The following is an 18,562-nucleotide window of genomic DNA, read 5'->3' on the forward strand; positions in this document are numbered from 1 at the left end:
CTTCACCACACATGTATTATAACATGTTGGCCTTTACAATGTGTTGGTAGTACTTTACCATCTATTGGCCACGGTCATGACAGATATTCAATACATTTTGGGGGTTACCCCTCAACTTCCATTTATTGATGTTTTGTATATTTTCTGTTTTGAGGGTATCCTCGAAACCTCATTTTTAATAACAGTTTACCTCCCTTTACCACTACCCGCCCCTAAACCGAACAAACCTCTTACCTCCCTTTACCACTACCCACCTTGAAGGCAAAAGAACGTAATTCCCTTTACCACTACTCACCTCTGCGCCCTAAAAATACCATACCTCCCTTTTTCCCTCAGCAAAGATGGCAGATGAGCAATAAGCAAAGAAGACCAAAGCATCATGCCGGCCTCAACCTGGTTCTGGCTTGTGGTATATTCCCGATCAGCGATGTTTGCCATAAAAGCAATGTACAAGTGCAAGTACACTGCCACAGAAACAAAGATTGAGAAGAAGGCAAGAGCCCAGGAACTATTTCAAAGCTAGTTGATGACGACAAGAATGGAGGCACCCGTATGGTTAAGCTTCGTAAAATGCCACAGTACTATCCGACTGAAGATGTACCCGGTAAATTGCTAAGTCATGGTAAAAAGCTGTTCTCCCAGCACAAGCGCAAGCTGTGTGCCTCCATCTCTCCTGGGTCAGTTTTGATTCTTCTTAATGGGCATCACAGAGAAAAGCATGTAATGCTTTTGAAGCTACTTGCATCTGGTTTGCTCCTTGTAACAGGCCCATTGGATACACATCGCATTCCACTGCATAGAGCTCAACAGAAATTCTTCATTGCCACTTCTACCAAGAGTGACATCTCTTCAGTAAAAATCCCTCAATATCTCACTGACTCCTACTTCAAGGAAAAGAAGCTGCACAAACCCAAACACCAAGAGGGTGAAATCTTTGACATGGAGAAAGAAAATTACGAGGTAACGGAGCAGAGCAAAAATGACCAGAAGCTATATGATTTGCAGCTCTTGCCACTCATTAAGAAAGAGCCCCAACGGCGCGGTTACTTGAAATCTACGTGTGTGCCTAGCCAATTGAGTTTATCCACACAACCTGGTTTTCTAATTGGTTAGAAAATTGCTCATTGAAAGAACACGTTCCCTTACCTCCGTTTATCACAGCATGACCTTAACCCTAAAAACCATTACCCAGCCCTGAACCCTAAAAAAACCCTTTTAAACCCCTACTAACATGTACCTTTAGAATATATGATGTTACTTAGCAGACCATTTCTTCACAAGTTTTTCGACGATGGTTTTACATTGCAAATACCATTAGTACGCAAGATTTAACTGCGCATGCTTTTAGTTTGCAAATACATTTAAAAGTACTAAATATGCATTTACTCCGCACTATATTACTAAGTATACAACTACTACACATTTTTGACTCTTTTACCCTTACCCTCATGGACTACATTACCCTACACTACACAAACACCACAACACTACCCTAAACCCAAATACACTACTCTACACTACATAAACACAACCCTACCACCTAAAAGACAATCCCCTGCAAGATCACTACCCTAAACCCAAATACACTACTCTACACTACATAAACACAAAAAGCCTAAAAGACAACCCCCTGCACCACCCAAAAAACTACACTGCCCCACTTACCTCTCTCTCCTCGTGGTCCCTCGCTTCACCGTGCTTCCCCTCTTCTCCCGCTTCAGGCGTCGTTAGGGCTGCACGCCATTGTTTGGAAACGGAAGCACCTCATTTTCTAAACAATGATGTGAATACTCAGCAAAGTAATTGACTTTGCTAAGTAACAGTATATGCAAAGTAGAAGCATGCGAATTTAAAGCATGCGAAGCAAAAGATTCTGCTAAGTAAAAAATGCGTAGTAATTGTAAGTCGTAGTAGTGGCCGTGAAGTAATGGTAGATTACCATACCTTTCTGATCCATTAAACCTTAAATCCCCCTTTTTTAAATGACATAATAATTATGGCATTTAAAAAAAATTACTTACCTGTGTGATAAAGTACTGCAAAATATAGTACCAAAAAGACCTGTGTGGTACTTGCATGGTAAAGAAATGCATGGTAACGTCCTGCAGGGTAAACACTGCGTTGTGAAGGATACCCCGAAAGATGACTGGAACACCTTGCATCTTCTTGGGCTGTCTTCTCCAGTGGCTGAAAATAAAAGTTGTGTCCACTGCTATTGCCTGCTTCCTCAACAACAGACCCCAATGAAAAGTTCACTCCTTCTCCTGGGTGGCTGTCTTTTCTCACTTTGGTGTGGCAGATCAGCTCAACAGACCACAATTTATTCACGTGCTTCACAGTTTAGAAGGTACAGCATTCGTTTGTTCTACCAGACTATATCTTCGAAGCACTGCCAGTTTCAGCCACCTAAAGCCAGCATCAGCAGGACCCACAGAAACCTCTGAGTGTTCACACTCCACACTGCATTTTCGGGCACACTGGAATTTTACCACAGTGTGCTCCTTCTAGAAACGCATGGAACATCTCACACAATGTCATTATCTCCCATACTTCACACAGAAATAGAGGCAGATGTACTGCTGTCCAGTACTGCTGGCCACAGTCCAATCTCCTCTACAATCCCCATCCGTAAACTATCTCTCTCTACAACATTGACACCTACTCACACTGTGCTAAAGTCGCAAATTAAGTTCCTGCTGCCAAGCCATATATGTCGCAGCACTGTCTTTATTTTTTCTTTTTGCACTTTTATATAGCCCCAACTCTACCTGAAGGTATTGTAGCGCCTTACATGAGCAGCAGTTACGTTACACAATTATTTGTGGTAGGCGCTGGGAGATTAAGTGATGTGCCCAGAATCACAGGAAGGTGAGCCGACGCCGAGACTCGAACCTAGGGGCATATGTATCAAACCCTTTTCCCATTCGCAAACGGGCCGATTCTCAGAATTGGCCCGTTTGCGAACAGGAAAAGGCCTTTTGGAATGTATCATCCCAAAAGGGCATCGCAAACTAGAGAATCGCAAAATTAGCGATTCTCTATCTTGCGATTGCATTTAAGGAATCGCAAATTGCGATTCCTTAAATGCAATGTATGAAGCCTAGAAAAATTGCAATTTGGCCGTAAGAAATCGCAAATTACCACCAACTTCAAGTTGGTGTTAATTTGCGATTTCATTGAAAAATGCACTTTTTGGCATTTTACAAAGTGCCATGTGACGCACAGACATGCCCTTAGGGCATGTATGTGCGCCACATGTGCATACATACATATTTCAGGGGTGCAACAGGGTGTCCTTTTGACACCCTAGCACCCTTGGAATTGCATTCTCATTTTGCGATTCTCAAATTGCGAATCGCAAAATGAGAATGTCTTCCCATTCATTCCTATGGGCCTCCTAGCCCATAGGAATGCATGGGAAGGTTTTCCTTAATTGCGATTAGCAATTTGCTAATTGCAATTAAGGAATGTCAAGGAATCGCAAAACATTTGCAAATTTTTTATGGCATCCCCTTTTGCAATTCTCAAATAGCGATTCCCTAAAAATCGCTATTTGAGAATTGCAAAAACGGAACTTGATACATATTCCCCAAGATGATGTCCAGATGTAGGGCCTAGAGCCAGAGGTCAAGGACATTTGAGATGATCCACATGAAAAAATATCAAGGTACCTGGCCAATAGATTTTCACCGAGACTAAAGGTTTCTCTGATGTGAAGCTGAACAAGGCAGGAGATTAAAGTTTTAATCGGAATTTGTTGCAGGACATCTGGAACTGCATTTGTACCAGGACTGTTGGTAGCAATTTGAGAATCGAACTGGATCCCGCTGTAGCTGTTGTATGGTATTTTGGAACAGGTATGGCTCTAGAAAGGTTGTAGTAAGGTTGTTCGAAACATGTCAAGTTACACTTTGAAGATGTTAAAAAAATAACTACAAGAAGCACTCTTTCCATTCAGATGGGAGCTATTGTATAAGTGCCTCTACTTTTAATACCAGGAGTGCAGATGCACTCTGTGGCGGTTTAAGGAATACGGGGCAGATGTATCATCATTGTATTGTATTGATATGATACACCCCAAAAGGCTTTTCCCCCGTTCGCAAACGGGCCGATTCTGTGAATCGGGCTGTTTGCGAACGGGAAAGCCCTTGATACATCTGGCCCCTTATCTTTTGTTAATCAGTGGAGAAGAGTCAAGAATGAGATACCTGGGAGCGGTAGCTTGGAGAATTTGCCATTTGGCAGAGAGACCTGTGCTGTCCCTGGGGGCAATTTACATGAAAAAGTGATTGAAACTATGGATTGGTTGAGTCACAAATTTCCATCGCAAGTGATGACACTGCTGCCTTCAATTTTTCTGAGGATATACAGGAGATTTTTGGCTCCATACCTTGATCTCCTTTCAACAAACAGCAACAAACAAATCCCAGAGACGAAAGCACGGGGTGGATGCTCTATTAGTCAAGTAGCCACAGAGCCTCCTATGCTTTCCCTCCCTTTCATTAATTCTGAAAGTTCTGCCAAACATACAATTTCACTCTCTGGAAGAGAATAGGGTTGACCCATTCAGGCCAAAGTAGTAATGGTTTCTCATGTTTAAGTCCATGGCTGAGATAACTCCATGGATTTTTCCTCAGAATCCCTTGCCAGATGAGACTTGTTGTCAGCTTCCAGACCATCTACATCTTTCGGAAATTGAAAGGCAGGAGTCGCAAAGGAAAGGAATCTCATCACTTCTAGCAGATGCAATCCAAAAATCTTGTAAGCCCAGAATATTAATAACCTTAGGGAAAACATTGAAAGAGTTTTCAGTCCTTGTGCGATAAGAAAAAGATTTCAGCTCTTGAGAGTCAACTTCCATCTATTTTAAATTTTTGCGGGAGGTTTTTGGTAAGAATATTTTAGTGTCCACCTTGAGATCGTAATAGACATCAATTAATGCCTTAAGAGGTCTTTGAAGGAACCTGGGAAAAGAGCAACATCTAGTATCTGGACTGCTCAGAGAGTTTCCTTTAGAACATACAAGTGAAAATACTGGAGGAGCCATGGGATTTGTCATTAGTAATAAAGGTGTGGAAAATAAACATCCATTTGAGCCCCTTGAATTAGCCAATGTCAGATTTGAGATGATGATGAAAGTGGTGTTTGTAATGGCTATACAACTAAAAATCAGAGAGTTACCCAGATAGGACCAAAAAGGGACGGGGTGTAGAAACTATTCAAATAAAAAATTCCCTTTTGTGTCTGTATTCACTCACAGTACCAAATAATGTTTACACTGAACCAAAGAATATCACTTATATTAAATATCAAACACATTTTTTTCACTGGTTCATATTATTTTATTCACATGTTTTCACGTTGTATTTTTGTTAAAATGTTTTCCGTACATAGTTTAATACATAAAATCAATACACAATATCAGAAACCCAAATTTGCATAAAAAGGCAGTTATATTAGTGATTGTTTACAGTGGGTCAAACTAAAAACTTGAGCCCTGCTCTATCGCTCAAGCAAAGACCTACACCAATGAATAAAGGCCCAACTTTAGTTTGTTAATGCATACTCCATCTTTTGCAATATCAATTTTCATATAACGCTTTTCGCAATTATTAAAAACAATATATATCTTTCATCACAATTTTAAGATTTATAAAAACAAATGTTATATCTGTCCAAATGTCGATGCGTTTCGGTGTCTTTATGTTCGTATACACCTTCCTCAGGACTTTATTAACATTCTGTATTCCAAAACCCCAGATCAACAATATCCTAATTTTGACTTTATAGGATCATCAAAATCACTCATATGGTTTTATAGACTTTTCCATATATAGTGTTTCCAACTCCTCAAAAATAGTGAAGGAGCACCTCTTGGAACAAGGCCAGAAGTTTAATTCCTAGGCAATTCCGTTGTTTCTTTCTTTTGAGCGTGTACCCAAAGTTTAATCAATTCTTCCTTTGATAAATCTCTTGTTGTTTCATTCACGACTGATTTTGTCAATGGAATGAATTATTTACCATTCTTTTTTAGGAATTAATTGCGGTTGTTTCTCCATCTCAATTTGGAGTAGCGTTCTCTCTAACTGGGAGTCTGGTATTCCTATGTAGGGATACAAATAAACAACGGAATTGCCTAGGAATTAAACTTCTGGCCTTGTTCCAAGAGGTGCTCCTTGACTATTTTTGAGGAGTTGGAAACTCTATATGTGGAAAAAATCGCTTACCTGCTATGGCATGCCCTTCTCCTTGCCGTGGTTTCCTCCTCGCTCTCCTCGCGACCTCGCCAGCCACAAACCCCTACATTGTATGTCTTGCGAGTACTGCCCAGGCGTGTAAGGGCATGTGCAGTCCTCGCAAGACGTACATCGCAGGGGTTTGTGACCGGCAAGGATGGCGAGGAGGAGGCCAGCCTGGAGACGCCAGAGCAGGTAAATGATTTTTATTGCCTACCTAGGGGGGCATGGGTGCAGGGGCAAACTACTCTACAACGCGGAGTAGGACTGTTTGCCTGAACTCCTTAGTTCCCAATGGAGCGCAGAGTTGGCAAAACTCCGCAAACTCCGCTGGCGGAGAGGAATTTGCCATCCAGGCCAGATTATTACCTGCCCTTCCCTCCTATTCTCCAGCTTCTGTTATGATTGGAATGGCAGGAAGATGATATGTAATATGTAATATATGGTGCCCTGGAGTTGTATAAGAGGCTCTTGGTTTAGTGCATTACCTGGTTTGTTTCTCCTGTCTGGAGAAGGTAACAGCTTCATTTATAATGACTTTTACAACGACGCTAGGGCTAAGAGTAATTAATATTACTGGTAAGTAATCCTAGACATTAAATATTTATAAATTCTGGTAAAGAACTATGACTTTTGTAGTTGTGAAATGCCACCATGTCCATCTGGAACAGAAGGAAACTTTTGCCGTTCACTGGGGCTTATTCTCTGAGTACCGCATAATCCTCACATGGGCAGATCTTCGAGAACTGTGATACTCAAAGTATGGCCCAGAGGTCATATGCAGCCCTCCTGACCTTTACATATGGCCCTCAGTTTACCTGCAGCACTAGGCTGCTCTTTACTTTACAAAGCACTAATACTCAAAGATATTAAATAAATAGCAAGCATTTATTTTCAGGCGAACTGTATTAAAAACAAAATACAGAAGGTGTCCCTTGCCACTTAACTTTAGAACATCTTCATTTTTAAAGCCATCTTGCAACAAACAAGTAAAAATATGATAAAGTCCTTTCAAAGTTCAGAAAAGTGTATTCTATTAACATGCCAACGCGTTTCACCATAGTACATCAGATGTAAATCAGTGCATTGAGAATTTTTTTTAAATTGACAGTTTTCAACCATCAATTTAGAAGCATTCATGCCTTCCCCAACCCTAGCAACAATACCAATAGTGAACTAAGAGGCAAGTGAGATGTTATATGCACACTCTGGCTGGCCTGGGTTGCTGTGATATATGTTTATTAAATCAAATACAAGAGAAGGTTTTGTACAGGACACATCCTGAAGTCATGTATTTCAAGGTCTTCTTATATGTGGTAATTAAGAAAAAAGAAGCAAAGGGAAAAAAAATAATTGCCTAGGTTCACTCAATTTGCTCAAGTGGGGAAGCTGGGATTGATCTCAGGTGCAATTCAACCACTAGATGTACATGTCACGCTTCCCCTACACACCCACCTTACACCTTACACCCCCCATGACCGCCACACTGCTGGCATCACACTGCGGATAAAACGCAAGTATCTATTCTTTCCTGTAAAAATGTTATACATATTCAATTTAGTGCACAAATATAAGCGACAAAAAAATGACCTTTCTCAGCACACCGGTACTACAATGAGAAACTCCAAGGTTCCGCAAAAACATTACACTTCTCAAACTTTCCCTCTCATTCTTTCTGAATAGTACAAATGCAAAAAGCATAGTTTATTTCAACAATGCCAGGAGGCCTTATTTCGAAATAAACTCACCTCTGCTTTGAAAACAGACGGTAGCCGAGTGAGGTCGGCAAGCAGCGCAGACAGACTGACCGCAATTCTTCCAGTAATGGAGTAGGCCATTTCATTCCTTTTTTCTTGACATTTGATCCTGTTTGGGTTCTGCGGAAACGCCGACGGAATTGGAGAAACAGCATTTGAAAACCATGCACAGTAGCCTTCAGCAAGCAATCGCTCAGCTAGTCAGCCACTCTGAGACAGAGAAATTGATTTTCTTAATTGCGTTGTACACCTCAGTCAGGCAGCAGGCGCGCGATGATCTGTGTCTGACTAAAATGGCAATCACCTTTCAATTTATGCCGAAGAAAAAAAAAGGCATAATTTGAAAGTTTTGTTTCAGGAACGCATTCCAAGTAGGAGACATTTGTCAAATCTGTTCGTCTTTAGGTTCAACATAGATCGTATTTCACTTCCTGCCTGTCCCAAAAATGCTCTTTGCTTGTTTCAGATGAACAGGGAGCACTTGGGATAAGCAAGCACATATTATTAAAATGCAAGTGCTGTGAAATTGTAGGGCAGGTAATGTATTCAATTCAATGCCACACATATTGTGCTAATGGTCAGTGCTTAATTCCTCAGGAGACCACCCCAGCGAGGCTGAAGGCCTGCGTTCCTGCATACTAAAAGTGCAGAGGCTAGATTCGTCCACATGCCTTATTCTTCCACCACATGCACTTCCTGTGTCTTTATCTCACTTTCTCAGGTTATGTTTCAACTCTCCTTTCTACTTTTGACACTGTTTTCCTATCTTTCTTCTCCTTATTTATTTTTTCACCTTTCTCTCTTTCTCGCTTCTGTGTCAAAGTTTAATTAATAAAAATAAGGCCAACTCTCCTTCAGAAACATGAGTGACGGTGTAGACCACATGCCTCCACCACCAACTCTTATGCACTGAAAGGTGTTACAACTATATAGGAATGCTATTTTCAGATCTAGGTAGTCTACCATGTAGAGATGAGGTGGTCTAGTAGCTGCGTGGGCGGAGCAGAGTGGGTGGAGTAAGGAGAGGACTGTCCGGACAGGAAGGGGCGGAGAAGGGGAACAGCCAGGCAGTTGAGCGTAGGGCCATGCTGGTGTAAGGACGTGAAATAAAGTGTCCTAAATAGAACCCTTCGTGTCTGTCATTATTGGTGCCTTGAAGACACGACAGCTGGCGACGAGGGTGGGATAGAGCTAGCTGCTCTCCCAGAACACCAGCACGCTGATGAGACCGGCGAAGGGCTGGTCACGAAGTAACCAGCTGAAGCGCCGCCACTCGCGACACACACCCGGAGCGTGTGAAAGACCCGCAGCTGAAGGAGCGAGATCGCGAAACGCGCCCTGCATGAGGAAAGGGCCGGCACCGTGAACGGCAGGAAGGGAAGCGACGACGCTGACACGCGCGTCCCCCAGGCCAGGTCAGAGCAGCGAGCGCAAAGACTTCCCCGCCCGCCTACCTGCTGCAGAACCGTGAGTGAAGCGGATGATGAGAGGGGCCGCCTGAGCAGCGCGCAGTCCTGGAATGAATGAAGTGAGAGCCCGGCACCACGTGTGATGTCTACGCGCGTTATCCAGCCGGCGGCCATCTTGAAGTCAGGCGGATCTCCAGACGCCCCATGCAAAAAGACCCGGGCGGCCATTTTGAAGTCAGGCAACGCTGAAATTTAAACAAGCACAAGCAAATACAAAAAAAAAGACGGGAAACGACTTGAAACAGGCGCACAAGATTCCCGTAGGATTCCCAGGGCCTGTACTGCGCTGCAGCTGCGCGCATTTCACGTGCAACACGATGTCGAACCATGGGTCCCCAGCCCAGTCTCCAACTCGCCAGGATGCGAAGCCGATCATCATGGAACTATCACACCTGCGCCCCCCAGAACCCTTAGCGCTCGTGGTTGGGAGCAGCATGGGCCCTCGCTGGGAAGAGTGGATTGAAGACTTTGAGGACTATATTAAGGGCTCGAAGGTGACAGGGGACGAGGATCAACTGATCGCACTTCGAAACCTCGTGGGCAAGGACGTCAGCAAGATGATAAAGGAACTCCCCGCCGCAGACGCGGGAACGTATGCGAGAGTGCGTGCAGCCCTGGATAGAAAGTTCGTGCACAAGAAGAACGTAGATTACGAATGGTACGTGTTCCAAAGAGCGCGACAAGAAAAGGATGAGGTCATGGGCTCATACATCACACGGTTGCGGCGACTGGCGCGCCATTGTGAGTTCGACGAGTTCTCGACGGACGACGCCATACGACTGCGTGTGATCGACGGCTGTCAGTCGGAGACGCTACGCAGAAAATTACTAAAAAAAAGTCACACCTTGGATGAAATAGAAGAGATCACGAGGCTCCACGATCAGACTGAAGAGCAAGCCAAGACAATGGAGGCGGGACGCGTGGATCGCAAGGAGGTGGTCTGTCAAGTACGCACCGACCGCCCCCGCCGGGGGTCGAGAGAGCGGGAACGTCATGCTCGGCTGCCATCGAGACACCGCCGCCCTGGTCATCGACGGCCTGATTCGGGGAAGAGAAGCAGGCGTCAGGATCATGGGAAGAAGGCGCCACTGAGAAGGTGTTACCGATGCGGGTACGACTTCCCACACATCGGAGCGTGCCCGGCTCTGGGACAGCAATGCCACAAGTGTGGCCGCAACAATCATTTTGAGACCATGTGCGGGGACTACCGCCGGGAGAAAGAAAAAGACTCCACGAGGTTGACAAGAGGCGAGACGCGCCGCCATCACGCGCGAGCGGTACGTGACCGCCGGAAGTCCTCCTCCAAGTCCTCCCAGTCCAGCAGGGAGTCACGGTCTTCAAGGTGGTCTAGAAGATCACCGTCAAGAGACTCTGAATCACCATCAAGTGAACATGAATATTCCGTAGAATATGCCAACATGATTGCCGATCCAGACCAGCTTAAAAAATACCCTCGACTGGACATCAGCGTTGGCACGCATCCCACGAAGTTTGTGATGGACAGCGGGGCATCCCTCAACTACATCCCAGTGACGGAATATAAGAAGATGAACCCTCGGCCTCGGCTCAATCCCGCACATGTGCGTGTCTACACCTGGATGTCCAGGAAGCCGCTCCCATGTCTTGGGAAGTTCTCGACGACACTGAGGCATCAAACAACATCCATTCCAGCCGTGATTCACGTCATCGAGGGGCCGGAAGCAGACTGTCTCCTCAGCCTACCAACAGCTGAACGGTTGAAGCTGGTAGAGATCCTGTACCGCGTCAACAGTGACAATGACACCATACACAAGTTCCCGAAGCTGTTCTCCGGACTCGGCAAAATGAACAGAGGCCAGATTCGCCTCCACATAAATGACCAGGTCCGCCCGGTTGCCCAACACCCGCGGAAGGTACCATTCCACCTCCAGCAAGCGGTAGAGGATGAGCTGCAAGATCTGCTGGATGCCGACATCATCGAACGGACAGAGGGCGCCACACCGTGGGTATCTCCGGTCGTGATAGTACCGAAGAAAGGAACACCAGGGAAGGTCCGACTCTGTGTGGACATGAGAATGCCCAACACCGCCATTGAGAGAGAGCGTCATCCAGGACCTCACTTAAGTGACATGATCGCCGCCCTCAATGGGGCAAGGGTGTTTTCTAAATTGGACCTAAACAAAGGCTACCATCAGTTGGAACTACACGAGAGCTCCCGATACATCACGACATTTGCAACCCACCTAGGGTTGTTCAGATACAAGAGACTAAACTTCGGCATTTCATCAGCCGCAGAAATATTTCAAGAAGCCATCCGGCAAACAATACATCACATCCCAAACACGCTGAACTACAGCGATGACATTCTAGTCTACGGGGCAAACATCCAAGTCCACGACACGGCCCTAGACAGGGTTTGCCATGCCCTCCTGGAAGCCAACCTCACACTCAACAGGGAGAAGTGCGAGTTTCACCAGTCGCAACTGAAATTCTTTGGCCACATCTTTTCAGGAGCCGGAATGCAACCAGACCCCGACAAAGTGAGTACTCTGAACAGCACCAAGAGTCCACTTGACGTCAGTGATGTGCGGTCCTTCCTAGGCATGGCGAGCTACTGTTCAAGATATATTAAGGACTATGCCACAATCAGTCACCCTCTTCGCACTCTCACCAAACAGGGACAAGTGTTTGAGTGGACATCCGAATGCGAGCAAGCATTCCAAGACATAAAGAGGGCCGTGGGCACGGTGGAGAGCCTGGCGTATTTCAGCCCGGATCGTAAGACCGAAATAACAGTGGACGCAAGCCCCGTCGGGCTGGGTGCCATCCTGGCTCAATATGACAAGGACACGGACCAACGACATATTGTGGCTCACGCCAGCCGGAGCCTTTCCGACACAGAGAAGGCCTACTCCCAACCGGAAAAGGAAAGCCTTGCGGTGGTGTGGGCGTGTGAACACTTCCACGTGTTCATTTACGGGAAGCATTTCACCATGGTAACGGACCACCAAGCGCTCGTCACCATCTATGGCAACCCCCGGTCCAAAATGCCGCCTCGCATCGAAAGGTGGGGACTCCGTCTGCAGGAATACACGTTCACCATCGTGCATAAGCCGGGGAAGGCAGCCAACCCGGCCGACTACATGTCGCGCCACCCGGAAGACTCACAGCGTCGCACACCGTCCATGGCAGACGAATACATCCATTTTGTGGTGGATCAAGCGCGGCCACCAGCGGTCCCCCTAGAGGCCATCCTGGACGCCACCCAGCAAGACACCATGCTGCAACAGGTGATCCAAAGAGTTCGAACGAACCGGTGGCGACACGAAGAGTCGAAGGACGAGAGGGGTGACACTACAAAGCGCCAGGAGTGGCAAGCATTCCGGAATGTGTGTGAAGAACTATCTGTTACACCGGATGGCCTACTGTTGCGAGACAACCGAATCGTAATCCCTCAGCAACTGAGACAGGGAGTCGTCAACCTGGCACACGAAAGCCATCGAGGAGTGGTCACGACGAAAAGGGCACTTCGTGAACGTGTCTGGTTCCCGTTCCTAGACAAAATGGTAGAGCACACTCTGAAAGACTGTCTGCAGTGTCAAGTGGTGAGGCAAGGAGACCCGCCAGCTCCACTTCAGATGACGCCCCTACCGCCAGGAGTATGGCAAGAACTAGCAATGGATTTCTACGGCCCCATGCCGTCGGGCAAGTATGTATTGGTCATAATAGATGAATACTCGCGATTCCCCATCGCCCGGTTCGTACCATCCACCAACGCAGCCGCCACGCTCACCATCCTGGATGAAGTCTTTGCAGCTTGGGGTATACCCACAGAGGTGAAAACAGACAATGGGCCCCCTTTCAATGGCCGGGAATTCAGTGATTTCCTGACGCTCATGAACGGGCGACACCGACGGATAACACCACTATGGCCGCAGGCCAACGGCACAGCGGAAAGATTCATGGCCACTCTCAAAAAGACATTCCAACAGGCTGCTCTGGATAAGAGAGACCCGCAAGCAGCCCTCAATGATGTACTCCGAGCATATCGGACGACACCGCATGCCACCACAGGCAAATGCCCGGCCACACTCATGCTGGGACGCCCAGTCAGGACCCGGATACCCACCTGGGAGGGAGCACTACGACCCATTTCCCCCAGCCGCGTTCATCGGGAAGTGGAAGCCACCGACAAAGCTCGCAAAGAAAGCATGAAGGCGTACGCGGATGGCAGAAGACGTGCTCGTTCCCTCTCATTCCACGAAGGAGATTGCGTGGTCGTTAAGCAGGAGCAATGCAAGAAGACGGATAGCAAGTTCAGAGCGGAACCTCTAACGGTCACTCGACAGAAAGGTACCATGCTGACAGCGGAGTCAGACAACAGGCGCGTAACCAGAAATGTGTCCCACTTTCAGAAGTGCAGCCCAGGTCTACAAGAGACGCTTGAGTCGCGAGTGACACCTTCAGGAACTCGACAGTTTGAAGCACAGAGCGACGGTGACAGCCACCTGGGACAGATACCCGGCGCCGGCATCACTGCAGTGCCTGAAGGCCGCACACTCAGACCACGACAAACAATCCGCCAGCCTAAGCGGCTGATTGAAGAGATGTAACTCTTGGTGACTCATTTCTTTGCTAACAAAGGGGGAGATGTAGAGATGAGGTGGTCTAGTAGCTGCGTGGGCGGAGCAGAGTGGGTGGAGTAAGGAGAGGACTGTCCGGACAGGAAGGGGCGGAGAAGGGGAACAGCCAGGCAGTTGAGCGTAGGGCCATGCTGGTGTAAGGACGTGAAATAAAGTGTCCTAAATAGAACCCTTCGTGTCTGTCATTATTGGTGCCTTGAAGACACGACATACCAGTTCAGTTTCGATACATTTTATATTTGATATACGATTTCAATTTGAACCCATACAAATAATATATACATTAAAATGAGAATTATAGCATAAATACTATAAATAAAATCCACACTTTAAGATTCCACAAAAACATCATCTATGCCTCACTTAATATGAGTCCTGTTCATTTTCCTTCCTGTAGGTTCACCTACACTTCCAAGATACTCCCCTCCAGCCCTTCTTAATGTAGGGCTCAATGTTCCTAATGCACGGCTTTGTCAACATCTGTGCCTCTTCGACCTTAAGCCAGGCTACATTACTTCTCACCCACTTCTGAACACTTACTTATTCCAATGAATAGTTGCTTATAGTAAAACACTGCTCTGAACACCCACCTACCTCCGTCTGCTGCACTTATAGAAAGAAAAGCACTTGGCCACGTCCCCGAACCTTGATCATCTCAATCTACCCATTTAAAATCAATTTGTTCAATTAATGACAATAGCTGTAAATCTTTCCAGATGGCATCAGATCAAAGACTTTTGAAAAGTCTGAACGAAAATTGTTTGGCAAAAATCCTGAGCATATAATTGCGAAATGTTCATCATCCAAATGTAATCATAAAACATGAATCAACCCTAGGACCTACATTATCTTTCTGGAGCCTGTACCAGATGACATGATGTTTTGCTTTGTGTTCAGACCTGTACTTCTTTTGTGAACGCAGACAATGAGAGATTCTTCATATCAATGCTCTATATTAACAATCGTTATGCATTTTTGAAAAATATGGGTAAAAAGCACTTTCATGAATGCAGTGGCTTGCTTCCATAACATTTGATGTCAGCTGTCACTACTTAATAGATTTCTGAGTTACTTATACTCCATTATGAATAGTTCAGTGTTCTTAACTTGGGAAAGGCAAATTGAATGGATGTACTGAAATGAAAGGCCTTCAAGAGATTAATCCAGCATATTGCTGTAGCTGGAGGAAAGATGAAGAGAGTGTCTTCTATCTGAATTATTTTCATGAAAGGCAGGAATACAAAGGTGCTAATAATCTCAAATTGCAGGATGGGGGAGAGGTTACTAGCAACCTTCTCACCAGGTCTGCGGCAACAAGGGATTTTTAGAAGTCTGCCATTCCCACTCAACGGGGCCCCTTCACCAAAGGCATTAATTTCAAATACATAAAATAGCACTTGTGCAGTACTCTTTTATGTACTCCTACTTACCTTTGTGAATTGTGAATCAAATGGGAATATTTGTATACAGTTACTGTACATAGACAGGGCTGTCTTCTCGTTTCACTTTTACTAATAGAGAATTGGAGGTTTTGGAACAGATTCACAAAGGCTTTTAAGAGACAGAAAAACTCATTTAGATTGTGGGTATGACATTTACTCCGTCAGAGTGATGGAGTAAAATACTCATGTTGCTGGCAGCCAATCAGAGTGCTCAGTCGGACTCCCACGGGAGCAAGATGGCCCAAGGGAAGAATACTCCCTGGGCCAATCAGAACACTCCATTTTTAGGTCTCGCCTGACCCAGCGCATGCGCGCTGGTCTGACGAGACTTATTGAGAGGGCTCCAAAAAGTGCTACCAGGACAGCCTAGAGCTACAGTGCATGTGCGCGGGCGCGCGCGTCCCGCTTTACCGCGACTACTTTCACTTTCGGCCGGTTTGATGTTTGATCGCGATCGCGTGAGGCTTCATTAGATTGCAGCAGTTAAAACAAGCATTGACATAGCCAATAGGTCTCGCTTTTGGGACCTTATAAGTGTTTAGTTATGCAACTGTTGCATGGCTGAACACTTATAAGGTCCCAAAGGCGAGACCTATTGGCTATGCCAATGCTTGTTGAATTGGCTCTCCCGCAAAAGTCTCTTTAGTCTTTCGTGGCCCCAACCGTCCAGATATACAATTATTTTGCATCCTTAATTTCGCAAAAACTACTGAATGGATACACACCAAATCACACAACGCAAAATCTGTGGACCAGGATCTATCTTCCTGCCAAATTTGGTGTAATTACGCTCAGCAGTTTTTGCTGTCACCCATCTTAAAGAAGTATATGGAAATGCGTAGGGATTTTGTGTTTTGGAACACCCTTTTTTTCTCGGCCCCCACTTGGCAGATCACCCCGAAACTTTCAATGCATACATTAATCACAAAGTTGCACTTTTTGGAAACATTTGTGGAGCTTCGTCAAACAGTGCCAAAGTTATTGGCAACCCAATAAATGCTCTGTGGCCAACCCCACAATGTGCACGACCGAAGTTCCAGCACAGGTTGGGGTTGGCTGCATGCAGGGGTTTGGCTGCTGGCCAGGCCCAGAGTCAGCGATGTGCACGGCAGGAGGGGTTGGATTTACGTTTGGTAATTAAATATTACTTTACATTAAAAAAACAGCAATATACTAAAAGAAAAACAGTTAAAGTAAATTATAGTTAGGTCAAATGTTCAGTAACAATGCAACTTTTTAAATTGTAAAAACCACTGAAATTCACCAGTTCTAGTAATCTCAAGTAGCTATAATTCATACTCTAAGGTGACTATAACTCACATCCTCTTCATACACCGCTAATTACCCCACATATTCGCTCATGTTATGTTCCATGACATCATTAATAATATCACTTCAAAATTTGAGGCACAAGTTATAGTTACTTTTGGGCACGAGTTATAGGTACTTGACATAACTATAACTATGACTATAATTATAACTGTTGAATTTGATTGGTTTAGACAGTTTAAAATGTTCCATTGATGCTGAAAATTTCACCTCACTATAACGTTACCTCAACCTTTGGTGTATATATATATATATATAGATAGATATATGGATCAAGGGTTCTTTATTCTTTCACCAACACTACCACCAATGTGTTTCACTACAAAGGCTTGTTCACAGTCGGGGAAGTCTGTTTACCATTTCAATTTATACTACTCTCCACAATGGCCCATTATGGGGCATTGTAGGATATGTTGTTTCCAACACATTAAAATCAATTATTCACAAATATTTACAGTGTTTTAATTCAATGGTTTTGCTTGTTTTCAACTCTGTTTTATCCTCTTAACATATGCATGCTGTTGCCGCATATACTGCCTTTCACAGATGTTGTTACTCACACATAAACCACTGAGACATCCATTCACTCACTGACACAACCATACTCACACTCACTCATCCATGCAGCCCCTCACAGACCCACATATGAACACATACACCCACTAAATCACCCAATCACACATTCCATGCAGGGAGTTATACCCCCACCCACCCACATAGACATTCAAACATCCATACAGGCACTCAGACATCCAATCAATAACCCATATAGACACTCATGTAGCTAGTCACCAACCCAGGCAGCCACTTACACACCAACTGACAGACTGATATAGACATTCACACAGATTAGTCATTCACCTATGCATTCACTAAGACAAATGTAATCACTCACTTATACAGTCAGACACGCACCCACAAAAACATCCATACAGACACTCATACACCCACTCATTTTTCTAATACACCTCGGGTATACATAGATAACATTCTTAAACTTTTCAGAAACACTCAGTCACTGGATGATGTCATCAGTGATGTCATTTGAGATGTCATCAGTGATGTCATAAGTGATGCCACTGACCATGTCATGAGTGATGTAATATGTGACGTCATCAGCAGTGCATTGCGGGGGTGCGAGTTATACTGAGCTCAACTAACTATTACGGCAACATTTCTCAGGTTTTGTATGAGTGAAATGTTCAACTAACTATAACGTCACTGAAACCTGTGTTTTTTTCAGTGAATTTCAAAGGTTTTTTAAATGCTAATTTCTAACAATGCCTACAGAGGTAGGGCATGTGCAGAAAGAGGAAGAAAGGCGCAGAAAGAAGAAACAGAAATGCAGAAAGAGGCAACAGAAGTTCAGAAAGAGAAAGAAAGGTGCAGAAAGAAGCAATAAATATGCAGAAAGAACCAGCAGAGGTGCAGAAAGAGGCCTTGTTGCAAAGTCATCCTGTGCCCTGGGCACCCCCCGACTGTTTGCTGACTGGTACTGGTGGTAACTGACTCTGACTGACCCTGGGCTCTGCCTAACCAGGCCCAGGGCCAGTGCTATGCTGAAAGACACTTTGAATACAGTGAAAACACCTACATACACTAGGGTACACTATGGGTTGGGGTACCCCTGTGATTGGCATGTCCTCCCCTGTAAAGCCCTAGTACATAATAGTGTAGGGGGATTACAACTCCTAGCATATAATAGGG

The 18,562-nt window shown here is 45.1% G+C and overlaps 1 pseudogene; it reads left to right on the forward strand.

The window, feature by feature from the left end:
* The first annotated feature begins 341 nt into the window (after positions 1–341).
* LOC146821347 (large ribosomal subunit protein eL6 pseudogene) lies at positions 342–1,105 on the forward strand (annotated as a pseudogene).
* Positions 1,106–18,562: the final 17,457 nt, after the last annotated feature.

Source organism: Triturus cristatus, chromosome 6 (genome assembly GCF_964204655.1).
Source record: "Triturus cristatus chromosome 6, aTriCri1.1, whole genome shotgun sequence".
Classification (NCBI taxonomy): Eukaryota; Metazoa; Chordata; class Amphibia; order Caudata; family Salamandridae; genus Triturus; species Triturus cristatus.